Source organism: Hemitrygon akajei, chromosome 21, assembly GCF_048418815.1.
Source record: "Hemitrygon akajei chromosome 21, sHemAka1.3, whole genome shotgun sequence".
Classification (NCBI taxonomy): Eukaryota; Metazoa; Chordata; class Chondrichthyes; order Myliobatiformes; family Dasyatidae; genus Hemitrygon; species Hemitrygon akajei.
In genome coordinates this window covers 56,836,297-56,853,931 of record NC_133144.1, presented here as the reverse complement: position 1 = coordinate 56,853,931, position 17,635 = coordinate 56,836,297, and the positions used below count along the sequence as shown (strand labels likewise).

The 17,635-nt window shown below is 39.6% G+C and overlaps 1 protein-coding gene across 4 annotated transcripts in view; it reads right to left on the bottom strand.

The window, feature by feature from the left end:
• csk (C-terminal Src kinase) overlaps positions 1 to 16,930 on the bottom strand; it is a 123,448-nt gene extending 106,518 nt beyond the window's left edge. For 3 of the 4 annotated variants that reach the window (XM_073025475.1, XM_073025476.1, XM_073025474.1), the window contains exons 1-2: positions 16,826 to 16,930; positions 13,260 to 13,330 (exon numbers count right to left, since the gene is read on the bottom strand). The gene's annotated coding sequence lies outside the window, so the exon portion shown is untranslated. The remainder of the gene's footprint in view (positions 1 to 13,259; positions 13,331 to 16,825) is intronic. The other variant, XM_073025480.1, reaches the window with a different exon arrangement.
• Positions 16,931 to 17,635: the final 705 nt, after the last annotated feature.

Below are 17,635 nucleotides of genomic sequence, written 5' to 3'. Positions count from 1 at the left end.
GTACATATCACCCACACCTACAGGCAATGACAACCAAACTGTCATTTGGCTGACAATGCACTCAAGGCACAAAACAGCAGGGCTAATTTTCATGCCAGCTCTGGTCCAGTAATTCTTCTGAAATAGTTAACATAGAAATGATTCAAGTACATATAAACATACTGAGAGCCAAGCATTACTCTGATCCCTGCACAGAATTCCAAACAACCAAATCACTTCCTATTTACTCCCTTGATTATACATATTTAGTGAAACACAAAGGATAATCATACTGCATTCACATCCTCTGGTGAACAGCATATTCAACTGAAAAAATCTAATTCAATTTTACATGTACTGTTGTGCACCAAACCCTCCACAAATTTTCTGAAACCTTAATTATAAAATTTAAGAAACAGTTTGCCAATTTAATATTGCTGCATCTCGACTACCATTAAAATAGTACAGGAACTAGCTACAACTGACATTTGCTTCTGTGTTATGGATTAGTGTAGCTTTCAACTTAGACAGTTAAGTTTTTTTTTCCCCTGACTGATATTTTAGTCCACCCAGCCATTCTGATCTCTGCTAGGCATATAAATATTGCCCTTTTCACCCATGGAAACCATGAACACATAAAGTCTAACATGTACAGCAGTTCCCCACTCAAAAAATATCAAAATTAACTGCTGCGCAAGAAGAACCAGTCCCCTTGTTTCAAGCCTCTTTCTATCCATTCGCCCTCCTTGTGTTTAATGCAGCACAAGCCTGCACTTCACAACTCCCACAGGATAGCTAACAAAGGAGTCAAACAGAAAGCAAGACATCTGGACACTAATCGTTCATAGTACATAGCAGATGTAAATGCAGTTCAGTAAAATTAGACATGACAGAAGGGGCTTTTGATTAATCAATACTGGAGTGCAGCTCGAAAGGAATCGTGGAGATAGAGGACAGAAGCAACCACAGAATTTCCTTTCAGAGTAATGGAGCACTACAAAATGGACCAAATTTAACTGGATCCCAAGTCTTATGCAATTGAGTACACAGCTCAAATTTTAGGAATCAGTGACAAATGTTGAAGCAGGAAATTGTCTGCCAACTAAGGATAATTAAGAAGGAAATATTCCAGTTTAGAATTCAGAGCGCAATTAGTATTTCTTTCCCCAAAATGTTAGTACAAATGTACTTTTTTAAAGCAGTGAAATGCAAATTATCTATGTGCATTACAAATTATGGCTTAAATCTAAAAACTAATTTGTAAACATGTTTGGATTAAGAATCAGATATTTTGAATTGGAGAAAAAAATCCAAGGAACTGGATTATATTTCTCCAATTACAACTGTACAAATTAAGAACATTAAAGACTGCACAGATAATTGAGTATGATAGTCTTAACTCAATAAAACTATTAAGCATGGCTTAAAAAGTGTGTACCATGCCAGTGATGAGTTATTATCTTAGATTAGCAATATTCATCATTACAGCACAGAAACAGGACCTTTGGCCCTAAAGGTCCACGCCAACCACAACATTCTTCCCCTAGTTCTAGAAGCTCACATTCAGCCTGCAACTCATCAAGCCCCCCAACCCTATGTACGTATATAAATGCCTGTTAAATGTTGCGATGGTATCCACCTTAACCACTTCCTCAGGCAGCTCACTCCAGGTAACTCACTACCCTCCATGTGAAGTTACCACCCTCTTATCTCAGGTTCGCAGCCTCTAATTGGGCACTCCCCAACCCTGCAGAATATTCCTCAGAACTCGGGGGGGGGGGGATAAAATTATTGGCAAGAACTGCATTCAATTCTCATCTTTAGTCACCTGGAAACTTGGAAGCAATCTTAAAAATGAAGTTTAAATGAAATTAAAATTCCACTGCTTCCACAATGGGATTTTAACTCAGGATTGTTAGCTCAGACCTTCAATTACTCATCTAGTAATCTAACAACCCCACCACCATCAGGGCTCAAAAAACAGCAAACAAGTAACATGCACTCCATTTATCTACCCAACTTTCAGATGTCAATTGGAAAATTTTATATTATTGTACTAGTTTTATGATCCAAAATTGTTACACTGCTCACATGTACTGCATTGGAAAACATCAAATGCATTTTCTAGTGTGGGCATGAGATGACACCATTACTTACATTTGGGCAGAAATTTGATGCTATTAGGGCTGCATTAAGTAGAAATTTACAGCACATGATTTTTGTTCTTTGCAGTAAAAATTCAAGTAACCCCCGATGTATGGTCTTTTGTTGATTTTGTTATTTTTATTATTCTATGGATTTATTGAGTATGCCAACAAGACAATGAATCTCAGTGTTGTGTATCGTGACCTATGTACTTTGATAACAAGTTTACATTGAAATATTTTGGACATTTTTACAAATCAGACTTTTGTCAAAGGTTAAGCTGGTTTTTAATATAACACTTCCGTGCAAACTCTAGAACATGATTGGACTGTAGATTAGCTCCCTTTATAATAAAGGGTAGACTTTATAAATAGTGGATTCTCATTACTTGGGACATTTTGGGACCAGCACATTAAGTCCCAATTAAGTGGCTGCCCCAATTATCCAGTTTCATTGAAATAGTTAAGGTAGAAACCATTTGAATGCATTGTGTTATGCAGTTACATGCAATATAGAATAAATTAGAACACCATCAATTAGTACAGTACTATAAAGATGTATTAGTTCGTAATAGTTATCAACAGAATACCTGAACAACAAAGATGCACATATCAGGATGCTCTTCATTGACTACAGCTCACTGAAATCCCTCAAAACTAATCAATAAGCTTCAAGACCCCAACCTCAATTCCTCCTTGTAGACTTGGATCCTCGATTTCCTCACTTTCAGATCCCAGTCAGTTCAGATTGAAAACATCTCCTGCACAATCTCCATCAGCACAGCTGCACCACAAGGTAGTATCTAACCCACTGTTATAGTCACTTTATACTTATGACTGTGAGGCTAAGCACAGCTCCAATGCCATATTTAAGTTTTCTGACGACACCACTGTTGTAGGCTGAATCCAAGGTGGTGACAAATCAGCATATAGGAGGGAGACTGAAAATTTGACTGATTGGTGCCACAACCACCACCTCTCACTCAACGTCAGCAATACCAAAGCGATGATTATTGACTTTATGAGGAGGAAACTAGAGATCCATGAGCCAGTCCTCATTAGGGAATCAGTGGTGGAGAGGGTCAGCAACTTTAAATTCTACTGTGTTAATCATTTCAGAGGATCTGTCATGGGCCCAGCACACACAAGTGCTATCACAAGAAAAGCATGACAACACCTCCACTTCCCAGAAGTTCGCAAAAGATTTGGCATGACATCTAAAACTGACAAACTTCCATAGATGTGTGGTGGAGTATATGTTAACTAGTTGTGTCATGGCCTGATATGGAAATACCAATGCCCTTGAACGGAAAAGCCTATAAAAAGTAGTGGATATAACTCAGTCCATCACGGGTAAAGCCCTCCCCAACATTGAGCACCTCTTCAGTGCTGTCACAGGAAAGCAGAATCCATCATCATGGACCCCCACCATCCAGGCCATGCTTTCTTCATGCTGCTGCCGTCATCTGGACAGTGGTACAGGAGCCTAATGACCACAGCACCAGGCTCAGGACCAGTCATTAATCCCTTGACCATCAGACTCTATATACCAGAAGGGATAATTTCACTCTCCCCATCACTGAAATTTTCCCACAAAACTATGCACTCATTTTCAAGGACTCTTCATCTCATGTTCTCAATCATTTTTTTGAATTTGCAGTTTGTTGTCTTTTGCATATTGGTTGTTTATCCATCCTGTTGGTAGTGGTCTTTCATTGACTTTATTGTTTCCTGTATTTACTATGAATGCTCATAAGAAAATGAACCTCTGGGTTGTATCTGGTGTCATATACTATATGTACTTAGATAATAAATTTACCGGTACTTTGAAATTTGAACTCATCCAAATACTCTAGTCATGTTCTTTGAATTGACTGTAAATGAACAAGATTAGCACAGTCAGCTAGGGCAATTCTTTTCGGCTAGTGTCAAATCTTTTTGTGGCATCTTGGCAAGGGTCTGAAATTTTTTTGAAGTCAATAAAAGACAAAGTTATCAAAAATCACTGTTTTTTGAATCAGTGCCCCACGGCCAAGATGGATAATACAACACACAAACACATGCAACTGATACCCTTTAAAAACTGCTCATGTTTAGCACAGTGTAGTGTCTAACAGCCATGCAAGTACACGCAAATGACACTAGTTAGAAACTCTTCAATCTGGATCGAAGAGTGGATATTACAGTTAATATGGACAGGTGCTCAATGTCAGATGGACAAGTTAAGCTTCATGGCCTGTTCCCATGATGTACAATTCTGATTTTTATGGTCTTAACAGGTTCACAAGGAGGTAAAAAATGAATAATTAAGTTTGTTAAATGTTATCCAAAACTCAAAGCAAATATTTAAGATTGTTGGCCACTTTTGCAGAAACACACTGGAGTTTGTTCTTCAATTCATTGCATTGTTTTTAATTAATGTCACTTTTAGGAGGTGGTCATAACAGATACTAATCACAAGTACAGCATTCTAACTGGCTGCACCATTGGGGATGGGGGGGGGAGGGGTGGAGGCTACTGCACAGGATCAAAATAAGCTGCAGAGACTTGTAAATTTGGCCAGCTCCATCATGGGCACTATCCTCCCTAGTATCCAGGGCATCTTCAAGGAGCAATGCTGCAAAAAGGCAGTGTCCATCATTAAGGACCCCCATCACCCAGGGCATGCCTTGTTTTCATTGCTACCATCTGAATGGAGGTACAGAAGCCTGAAGGCACACACTCTGCAATTCAGGAACAGTTCCTTCCCTGAGGTCTGATTTCTGAATGGACATTGAACCCATGAACACTATCTCACTACATTTGTATTTCTATTTTTGCACTACTTATTTAATATAACTAAATATACTTACTGTAATTCAGGTTTTTTCTGATTATGATGTACTGCATTGTACTGCTGCCACATGACAACAAATTACATGATACAAGGCAGTAATATTAAACCTGATTCAGTACATACACAACAGTAGGAAACACCCTGGATACAAAGAATTGTTCAAATTTCCAGCTGATGTTAAATAAGTGTGCAGTTCCCAGAAGAATCGGCAGCTCTTTTACTTTCTAAATACTTGCATGGGGGGGGGGGGGGGGGGGGGGGAGCTCAAAATTTCTTGCAGCAGTAAATCAAGGTTACAACTTACGACAAGTATGTAGTTGTTACATTTCTGTTCAGGTTAATGGACAATTTGTTGTATGATAGCTCTATGCATAATCCCAAATGGGATCCTGGTTTAGTCATAGATTACTACAGCCCAGAAACAGGCCCTCCGCCCATCTAGTCTGTGCCAAACTGTTATTCTGCCTAGGCTCATTCACCAGCACATGGACATAGCTCTCCCATAACCCTCGAAACTTCTCTTAAATATTGCAATCAAATCCATATCCACTACTTCCAATGGCAGCTTGTTCCACATTCCGAGTAAAGAAGTTTCCTTCAGGTTGCCCTGAAATGTTTCACCCTTAACCTATGACATTTAGTTCTAGTCACACCCTCACTGGAAAAAACCTGCTTCCATTAACTCTATCCATACCTTTATAATTTTGTATAACCCTATCATTATTCCCTCATCATCCTATATACACCAACATATAAAGTCTTAACCTATTCACCCCTTCCCTGTAACTTGGGTCCAAGTTTCTGCACCATCCTTGTAAATTTGCTCTGTATTCTTCCAATATTACAGATGTCTTTCCTGCAGGTAGGTGAACTGGGCACAATAATCCAAATTTGGCTTCACCAACATCTTATATAACTTCAATATAACAGTTCAGTTCCTGTTCTCAATATTTTGATTTCTGAAGGTCAATGTACCAAAAGCTCTCTATGATCCCATCTACCTGTGATGCCACTTTTAAAGAATTATGGATCTGTATAGTTCCCCAAAACTCATTTTACAAAATACTCACTAATTACCTAAGTTGATATGCACAATGTTCTGTAAAGCAATTTCAATTATGCACTGTCAAACCAAGCTTTCACTTACATTAAAATGTGGATACCAACCAGCACTTAACACCACCATGAGACATACAGCCAGCGAATACTGATGGCATAAATTGGGAGACATATTGAGCAATACACCATGAGAATAAGTTTTGTCCTACTGACACTTGAAAACTGGCCTCAGAATATTGGATACCCCTTTAGAATAGGGGTGAGGAGGAATTTCTTTAACCAGAGGGTGGTGAGTCTGTGCAATTCATTGCCACAGTCAGCTCTGGAGTCGCTGGGTAAATTGAAAAAAAGAGGTTGATAGTGGGGGCGTCAAAGTGAATGGTACTGAGATAGGTAATAAATCAGCCATGATGGAATGATGGACCAAATGGTCTAATTCTGTTTTCTATATCTTATGGTCTAATATATGCAAGTTTAAAAGTACTGAGGTTCGCCATATTTTTCCAAATGCAAGCAGTAAACAAGGCACATAATGCAAACTTCAGAAGGGCATTTACATTAAATGGGCAAAAGGAAACATTAGATGCAGAAAAATAAAAGTGCAAGTGTTTAATGCTTTCAGAACTGAAGTAATCATAAAGAACAAAGAGGCAATTTTAAACTGAAATGTTACAAATCATTTATCAATCATATTAGGTGTTCTGAGAGATGAAAGATCTTCCGTTAACCAAAGCAAAATTATCAATTTACATTAAACCATTTCTTCAGGAAGATCCATTTTATTGTGAAATGGAACCTCTGGCAAGTCCAGAATTCACTGCACATTCCTCCCTCTTGGCTTTGGTACAACTGGCTTGCTTGGCAGTTCTGAGTCAATCACATTGATGTGGGTACGCCAAAGAGGCAATGACACTACAACCTATTGGTGTTCTCACAAAAATTAGATAGACAACTTCTACTGAAATGAAGTTTGCACCAATAACAGCCCCTTCACCTCTCAAGCTTTGCAAATTGAAACTTTCCCAGTGGGATGCAAACTAGTTTTAGGATTATTTATGACTATGTTGGACTATATACAGCTTCAAAATATGTACAATGATGACAGAAACATGGGAGTTTCAATTTTGTTCTCTGTAAAATACTGCAATGCCCACAAACAAGATTCAAGATGATTTATCACAAGTACATCGAAGCATGCAGTGAAATGTGTCATTTGGGAGCAACCCACAAGTATCACTACACAGTCCAGTGCCAAGACAGTTCAGTAACAACACAAAACAAATGTGTTCTTTCCTCCCATTCACCTATGCACATACACAGTCCTCTAACCCTTCGGTCTCTAGCAAACTCCCGATTCAGAAACAGAGACACGATGGGCCTTCAACTACCCCAGTGGGCACTCAATCCACAGACTAGTTACATTGAAATGTTATGTTTTAGCACCAATGGATCAGAAATAATTGTTTTCTTTTATATACTCTGATTTAATCTACACAGTACGATGATTTCAGGATGATCGTTTACATAATTGGTAAACATCCTAAACATACAGAATCCATGTGCCTGGATTAGCAAATTTGCAGATGACACCAAGATTGACAGAAAGGAAGGTTATCGAAGTTTACAGCAGGTTCTGGACCAGCTGGAAAAATGTGCTAAAAATGGCAGGTGGAATTTCATGCAGGTAACTGTGAGGTGTTACACTTGGGCAGGACAAACAAGGGTAGGACTTACACAGTGAGCAGTAGGGCACTAAGGAGTGTGGTAGAACAGCCAGATCCAGCAATACATTTTCATAATTCCTTGAAAGTGGCATCACAAATAGATACGGTGGAAAAGAGAGCTCTTGGTAGATTGTCCTTCATAAAACAAAGTATTGAGTACAGGAGTTAGGAAGCTATGCTGAAGCTGTATATGACATTGATAAAGCCTGATTTGGAGTATTGTGTGCATTCTGGTCAACTACCTATAGGAAAGCTATCAGTAAGATTGAAAGACTGCAGAGAAAGTTTACAAGGATGTTGCCAGGACTTGAGAACCTGAGTTATAGGGAAAAGTTGAATAGGTCAGGACTTTATTCCTTAGAGTGTAGAAAAATTAGGGGAGATTTGATAAAAGTATACAAAATTATGAGGGGTATAGAGAGACAGTAAATGCAAACAAGGTTTTGCCATGGAGGTTGGATGAGACTAGAACTAGAGGTCACTGGCTAAAGCTGACAGGTGAATTGAATTGACTATTTCTTACTTCCTTCACATACACGAGTAAAAATCTTTATGTTACGTCTCCATCTAAATATGCAATCATAGTAATTTATAACAACAAATAGAACAGTCAAGGAAACACAGAAATACACTCAAATCAGCATGAGTTAATCAGTCTGATAGCCTGGTGGATGAAGCTGCCCTGGAGCCTGTTGGTCCTGGCTTTTATGCTGTGGTACGGTTTCCTGGATGGTAGCAGCTGGAATAGATTGTGGATGGGGTGACTCAGGTCTCCAGTGATCCTACGGGTCCTTTTTACACACCTGAAATCATGGGAAGTCCACAACTATAGGTGCCCTGGGCTGTCTGCACCACTCTACGTAGAGTCCTGCAATTAAAGGAGGTACGGTTTCCATACCAGGCAGTGATATAGCCAGTCAAGATGCTCTCAATTGTGCCCCTGTAGAAAATTCTTAGGATTTGGGGGCCCATACCAAACCTCCTCAACTGTCTGAGGTGAAAGAGGCACCGTTGTGCATGGGTGGAAACTTCAGTCAGACGGTAGGGATGGTTTTGGACCAAGCTGCCAGTGGAAGTGGTGGATTTGGATTTGATTTCAACATTTAAGAGAAATTTGGGAATATATATGGAATGAGGGGTATGGAGAGCTATGGGCTGGATGCAGGTTGATGGGACTAGGCAGATTAATAGCTCGGCAAGGACTAGGGCCTGTTTCTGTGCTGTAGCGTTCTATGAATCCAATCAAGATTAAAGTCTTAAAACTAGGGAGCAAAAACAGCTCAACAACACCAGGAGCAATGATAGACCAGTGAGAGTTTATCCTCACCAATACTAAATAATTTAGTTCTCCAACAAGCTTCCTTATCAAACAGCACTTCATTGTAGTCTAAATAATAAGAGTAAACCTAATTTTTATCAAGAACAATGTTTTTATGACTAAATGAATGAAACATGTTGCAGCAAATAAACAAATAAATTTAATGCATCCTATACACTAAAAAGACAAAAAATTCACAGAACTAAATATTTAGCTCTTAATACATAATTACTCAAAAATTTCTTTGGATGTACCGTGAAGAGCATTCTAGCTGGCTGCATCACTGTCTGGTATGTGGGGAGCTGCTGCACAGGATGCAAATAAGCTGCAAAGCTGCAACTTAATCAGCTCCATCATGGGCACTAGCCTCCATAGGATCCAGGACATCTTCTAGGAGCGATGTCTCACAGGCTATTTCCATCATTAAGGACCCCATCACTCAGATCATGTCTTGTTCTCATTGCTACCATCCTCAAGGAGGTACGGAAGCCTGAGGGCACACACTCAACTATTCAGGAACAATTTCTTCTCTTGTCATCCAATTTCTGCATGGACATTGAACCCATGAACACCATCTCACTACTTTTTTTTCTATTTCTATGTTTGCACTATTTATTTAAATACTGCAATTCAGTTTTTTTTGTCTATTGTGTATTGAATTGTACTGCTGCCACAAAGCCAACAAAGTTCACGATGTAGGCTGGTGATATTAAACCTTATTCTGATTATTTTAAAAATACATGGGTTGAGATGATGCAGGCTGCACTGCCATTGAATAAAATCAAGACTGATCTGATCTTGACCGCAGCGCCACTTCCCAACTGATTTCCACGACCTCAAATCCCAAAAAGTCGAAATTTGTTATTCTCACCCGAGGTCACACAATGTCATTACAGGATCTAGCAGTAGAGCCAAAACTGAGCTGCAGAGGTTGTTCAGTCAACTCATGCCGGCATTCAAATCAAGCCACTTTGTATGGAAATCCCAGAAACTCTAACGATGCTCATACAAAGGTCTTGGATGATTCTTACATTCAAATCAGCAACAGGACATTTGCATTGTTTGGGTGAAAATAGAGAACTCAATAGACCCTCTTTCATAAAGCTCTGAGTGACAAAGTACATAGGAAATTGTGAGATCAGCCTGGGTACCGTGCACTCTTGTGGCTTCAAAGTAATCCCTGAGAATTAAATGCAGGTTCGGTGTTTGATACAATCTTGCTGCATTTCTGTACAAAAAGTCTACAGTCATGTAAAAACACATCAAGTGTGACCTCCAGGCAAGAACGGTTGAGCAGACATGCGAGATCACAAACGATTAGTCTTTCAGGCGGAAGCATGTTCAAGATTAAACTGTGCATTTCAAACTGCAGCAAATTTCTCTTGAGCACAGAATAGGAGGTGGCTCCAGGTTCTCAGAAAAAAGAGCCTACAAATTTGAGCTCAAAGTGAATAATGCTGCAAAACACTTAAGCAGGAAAGGTAGATACTTGACATGAAATATTAACTTCTTCCTGTTCACAGATGCAACACGATTTGTAGAATGTGTTCAATTTTTTTTAATTGAGTTCTCATTTCATTACTTATTCTCAATATTCCCAATGTTTTCCACTTTATAAAAATTAAAAAGTATGAACTATCGCGTGTAGACGATAGGAAAAGTTTGACAAGCATTTGACGTCACTGCTGAGAGTTTAGCTTAGATTCAAAACAAAATTGTGAAAGCGCTATCTGATGAGATCACCTTAATCTATTTGTACGAGTCTGTCTCTGACAGACCATATTTCAACATTTTCATTTGAAGTCATGAGAAAATTGACTGCACTAAATCTCAAACCCCAACAATTGATGTGTCACTTAATGTACAAAAGCCACCATTAACATTTATGGCACTGCAATGATTATTTTTTTTATTTATAAACAATAAAACAGTTTCTATAAATGTTTTTCTGCACTTCACAGAAACAGAACATAGTAAAACTTCTTCAATTTAGGAGACAGATAAAACTTAAAATTCAAGTGCAAATTTTAAAGGCCACTACTAGGTAATTAAACGTTCTATTAGATTTTAATTACTTAATACAATTCACAAATTTACAGTATTTCATAATAAGACTGCAAGATATAGATGTAGAATTAAGCAATTTAACCCATCAATTCGCTTTGCCATTCTATATGACAGATTTATTATCCATCTCAACCCCATTCCCTTGCCTGCTAACCGTAAATTTCGATGCCATTATTAATCAAGAAACTATCAATCTCTGCTTTAAATATACCAAATGACTTGGCTTCCAAAACCATCTGTGGTAAAGAATTCCACAGTTTCACCATTCTCGGACTAAAGAAATTCCTCATCTCTCTTCTAAAGGGACGTTTATCTATTCTGAAGCTATGTCTTCTGGTCCTAGATTCCCTCACTATAAGCAGCATTCTCTCCAGGTTCACTCTACCTAGGTCTTTCAGTATTCCCTAGGTTCCAATGAGATCACCCCTCATTCCAGTGAAGGGGGAATCCCATTGAAACCTGCCAGCAGGTACTAGCCCAGAGCACTCCTCAGACGCTAACCTTTTCACTTCTAGGATTATTTTTGTGAACCTCCTCTGGACTCTCCAAAATGCCAGCATATCCTTTCAAAGGGTCCCAAAACTGCTGTCCATATTTCAAGTATTGTCTGGCCAATGCCTTACAAAGTCTCAGCATTGCATCCTTGCTTCTATATTCTGATCCTCTCAAAATTAATGTTAACACTGCATTTGTCTTCCTTACTGCTAACTCAATCTGCAAGTTAAACTTTAAGGGATTCTGCACTAGGACTCCCAAATCACTTTGCATCTGTTCTCTGAATATGCTCTCCTTTTAAGAACCTTCATTCTTTCTATCAAAATGTACACTTCCCTACACTGTAGTGCATCTATCATCCCTTTGCCCATTCTCCTAAACTGCTCAAGTCCTTCTGCAAGTCCTACTTCAACACTACCTGGCTCTCCACCTATTGTGACCATTTGGCTCATTATCAATGGCAGAAAAAAAATCAAAATCAAAGTCACGTGCAGAAGAAGAAGAAAAAAAAATCACGATTTCATTCACATACAACTGTGTTAAGTGCAATTTTCAAAATACCTGCCACAAGCTGTACTTTATAATCCTCTGCACAAAACTGTGACTAGCATACAAATGGTCATTTGAACTCTCCATATCTGGGCTCATTCTATACAGAAATAATTGCAGAATAACCCAAACAACATGCTCACCTAAGGCTGAGTGAGACTAGAACTAGCAGTTATAAGTTAAGGATGAAAGGTGAATATTTATGCAGAACTGCAGGGGGACCTTCTTCACTTAGAAGGGGTTCCCAACCTTTTTTATGCCATGAAGCCCTACCATTAACCAAGGGATCTGCGGACACCAGGTTGGGAACATTTGAATTAGAAGGTGGTCCAAGTGTGGAATTTACTGCCAGTGAAAGTGGTGGATGCAGGTTTGATTGTTGTTCAAGTAGTTTGGATAAATACCTAGATTGAAGGGATATGAAGTGCTATGGTCCAGGGATGGGTCAATAGGGTGAGACAGAATGACAGTTGGGCATGGACTAGATGGGCCAAAGGGTATCGTGCTAAGGGTATTGTACTCTGCAACTCTCACTGTAAAGAACCCATTTCTTCCACATTGGCATCTTTTGCTATCATAAATGAACATAATTCTAGAGCATAAATCCAAGTTTACTCATCAAACTTTGTTCCTAATACACAAATTCTTGATGCATTCAACAGAATTCAGGTTTTGTTAACATTAGCACCATAAATGCACAGTATTTTAATATTCAGCATCAACTGAACAAGCTTGGTACTTATCCTCAACTGTTTAAGAAAAAGCTACCATCACAGATGCTATGTCTCTGACATAGAGCAGAGAGCAAAGAGAAGAGATTTCAAAGGTCAAGTCAAGTGAGACTCTAATCAAATAAAAGGGGAGGCCTCAGCTGGCAATACAGTCAGCAGTTAAACTGACAATTAATATCATTGACAAAAATCCTCAAATGGAGAGCTGTTTAATGCAGGAATTTGAATTTTCTGATTGAATAGAGGGTACAGAAAGTAGAGGAGCAGACAGAAGCAGAGTCAGCTGTACCTCAAGAGAACTTTTATCCAGTTTATGCAGTGCAAAGCATAGTGCAGGGGATTCAAATAAAAACAAACCTTGTATTTATACACTGCCTTTCATGTCACTTTCAGGATGTCTCAAAGTCCTTTATGGCCAATCAAGTACTCTGGAAGTACAAAACAGTTACTGTTATAAAGTCGGAAATGCATCAATTTACACACAAATCTCACAAGCACCAATGTGATAATAAGATCCCCTGTATTGATTTTAATAAATATTAGCCAGGACCTCAAAAACATTGCTGTTCTTCTCCAAAAACAGTATTACCAATATGTATTGTCCATTTCCTCTTCAGCACCTCAACTCACACACTCATGGCTCGCTTGAATATATCCAATTCTTTGCAACTCAATTTAAGCCCATTCACTAAATTTCTCTGGTTGTGGCTAAAGGTCAACTAGTTAAAAGTTTCATTCTCTTCAAAGATACTGCCTGACCTGCAGACTATATCCAACAAATTCAGTTTGAATTACAAAACATCAAACAATCTTCTCAAGTTATACAAATCTATTTTTTTCAATGAACTGGGATTATGACCATTGTAAGCTTCATGCTATGAACCATTGTTCACAGATTACAAATTAATGTCATTCAAAGTTAACTAGAAGTAAAAAAAATAAGTTGCATTATAGAAATAAAAGTTCTTCATCAATCACAGGAGATAATGGCTTCTGTCTCAGGGCTCAGAAAACAGAATTAGCATGGATTCACCAGGCTCCATCATAGGCATAACCCTCTCCGCTTTCGAGCACATCTTCAGGAAACTGTGCCTCAAGAAGGCATCCATCACTGAGGACTCTCACCATAAAGGACATTTCTTTTTGTCGTTGCTACCATCAAGATGATATAGGAGACTAATGACCAACACTGACTGATTCAGAAACAGCTTTTAACCTCCTCCAGATTTCTGAACAGTTCACCAACACAATTCCTTTTTTTTGCACTATTTAGTTTTGTAATGTATAGATTTTTGTCTTTGCACAGTACTGCTGCTGCAAAACAAGTTTCACATCAATGATAATAAATCTGATTCCAATGTGTTGATAGTTTACTCAAGCCGTCTCTGCTCCAAGATATACAGCTACCAATTACAAGTCATATAACATTCATTTCACAAAATACATATGCTTCCTGCCTAAAATATGCTCCAGAGAGCCAGACATTTACAACAAAGGAGATCATTACACATTACATCTACACTGGCTCGTTTTAACAGCTATCAGAACAAAACAATCACATTCATATGCCCACGATCCCACTTCTTCGCTTGAATTCCTACTAACAGGAGCAACAGCATCCTTCTCAATATAACCTGGTGGCCAAATTCCCAGAAAGTATAGGCAAAAACAAATAACCTCATTCATTAGTCAGTGGACAGGGCTGTGTTCAAGGACTCATCTGTGGATCTGAATGAATACACCATGGTTGACACAGACTTTATTAGAGTGTATGTAGGGAAATCATTCAGAGTTTGCCCTGGATGAACCATTAAATCTTTAATCTGTTGAGGGTCAGGACAGAGGCATTTAAGGAAGTTACAAGAGGTCCAGATATGATCTCTAAAAAGCAATCTCATGAAGTGAAGTGGCAATTCCAGACTAAACGAATCAATGAAGGATGCTCGACAGTTATGGTAGGGCTTGAATTCTATCACCTCTTATAAAGAAAAAATAAGTGCCTCAATGATCACCAATACGCTTCAAGTCTTGGCCTCAATACCTCCTTGTGCAACTGGATCCTCAATTTCCTCACTTGCAGATCCCAGTCAGTTCAGATTGGCAGCATCTCCTCTACAATCTCCACCAGCACAGAGCATCCCAGGCTGTGTGCTCAGCTCCCTGCTCTACTCACTTTACACTCAACACTGGCTGGCTAAGCAGAGCTCCAATGCCATATTCAATGATGCTGATGACGCCACTGTTGTTGGTCAAACCAAAGGTGGTATCAAATCAGCATATATGAGAGAGACTGAAAATCTGACAGTGGTGCCACAGCAAAAACCTCTTACTCAATGCCAGCAAGACCAAGGAGCTGATTATTAACTTCAGGAGGAGAAAACCAGAGGTTCTTGAGCTAATCCCTCAAAGGTCCAGAGATGGAGAAGGTCAGCAACTTTAAATTCCTTAGTGTGATCCTTTTGGAGGACCTGTCCTGTGCCCAGCATGCAAGTGCAGTTATATAGAAAGCATGGCAGCACCGCTACTTCCTTAGGAGATTGTGAAGATTTAGCATGACATCTAAAACTCTGACAAACTTCAAAAGAAGTGTGGAGGAGAGTATATTGACTGGCCAATGCCCTTGAATGGAAAATCCAACAAAAGTAGTCAATACAACCCAGTCTATCATATGTAAAACCTTCCCCACCATTGAGCACATCTACATAAAGCATTGTCACAAGAAAGCAGCATCCATCATCAGGGACCCCACCACCCAGGACATGCTCTCTTCTCGCTGCTACCATTAGGAAAAAGATACAGGAGCCACAGGTTTGGGAACAGTTATTACCCCACAACCAACAGGCTCTTGAACCAGAGGGGATAACTTCATTTGCCCCATCATTGAAATGTTCCTCCAACCCATGAACTCTCTTTCAAGTACGCTTCATCTCATATTCTTGATATTTATTTATTATTGCTATTTCCTTCTTTGCACAGTCTGTTGTCTATTGTACACCAGACAAACACCCACATTAGTGCAGTTTGTCATTGATTCTGTTATGGTAACTATTCTATTCTAAATGTATTGAGTATGCCCACAAGGAAATGAATCTCAGGATTGTATATGGTGATAGATATGCACTTTGATAATAAATTGAACTTTGTATATAGTCTGGTCACTCCCAAATAAAATTACAGTACTCTTCAAAATATTCTGTACATTAAAGACACGCTAAACTTTTGCTCTGTTCCAAAACAAATATCAGCAATTTAACAGCTTTCCAATTCCATTAAAGTATAATTCATCCAAAACATTAACTCCTCTCCCGTAAAACCTAGACAATTATTTCCAGCACCTTTTTATTGTGCTTTTAAAATCAGTGAATTTTAGCTTTTGCTTAGCTCTCCCTCCCACAACTGTCATTGCCTTGCTGAGTAGATGCTGCACAGATACAGTGTTTTTCTCTCCCTCCTTGTGCACCGCAATACTACACCCACAAACATTTGAAGACAACACCCAGAAACATCAACTTTGCTTCTGCAGATTCTGATTGACTTGCTTTATCTACAGCGGGCCTTTCTTTAAGCTTGTCAACATTGTCACCAGTGCTTATTGCAACAGTCATTACACATAGAAAACAATAACAACAACAAAAGGGGGACGAGCTCGATGGGTGGGGAGGGGGTGGAGGAAGTCAATACGCGCTATATGAATGCTCCCTCCAGGGGAAGGCCTGGTGCTGGGTCAGCACCCCCGCCGCCTCACACCCTCTGGACTCTGGCCCGCACAAGTCGCACCCTTCCACGACAGGCCTCAGGTAATCCACTCCCTCCGGACAGCCTGAGATGCTTGCTCCGCCCTTCAGACTTCTTCCCCTGCCTTGACCCTTCAGCCGCAGGTCGCACAGACCGAAACTCTTGTCGCTCTACACGCTCCCACTCACCTTCCCCTCCGGCAGCTACCGCGCAAACACCCGCCTGTATCCTCACTCGGCGGAGGGCAGGACCTTCTGCCGCCGCCGCGCCTTTGCCCAATCCGATCCACGCCCAGCCGCCGGCTCGGCTTTAACGGACGTCCCAACCACCAATTGCCTGGGCCCTTCTCGACTACACCCGCCAATCAGAGGCCCTGCTGGTCTATTTCCTGCATCGTTCGTTCATATTCCAGCCCGGTGAGCCGTAGTGCGACATCAACGATTGGTGAGAATGACGAGAAAGTTAACCAATCACAACTCTTCTGACGTCTGACCTACCAATAGGCGCATAGGGGAGACGGAAAAAAACAGACAACAGACCACTGATTGGCGGGAAATATTTTCATAATCCTAGCGAACGCAGGAAAACTTGAACTTCTGAATTGGTTACTTTGAATTGATCCATATCCAGCATCTTACTCAAGCAAACAATTGCTCAAACCAGAAATTATTCCAATATAGTGAAATTAAAAATAAAATGTGTTCATTACAAGGTTAGAAATTAAGAATTAGCATATTCTTTATTCACTGTAATTTTCAAATATTTATTTTTCCACCTGTTATCTCATTCTTCAAAAAAATTGTATGAACGCAAGAAAAAATCTTACAGGGCTCGACAGGGTAGATGCAGGAAGAATGTTTTCTTTGCCTGTGGTTTCCACAGCAAGGCATCACATCCAGTATAAAGGCTAGGTGATCCAGAAATTATATTTTTTCACTCTAAACGTGGTGTATCTCTGGTGCTGAATGCAGAAATCATGAGTCTCTTGGGTTTCAGAT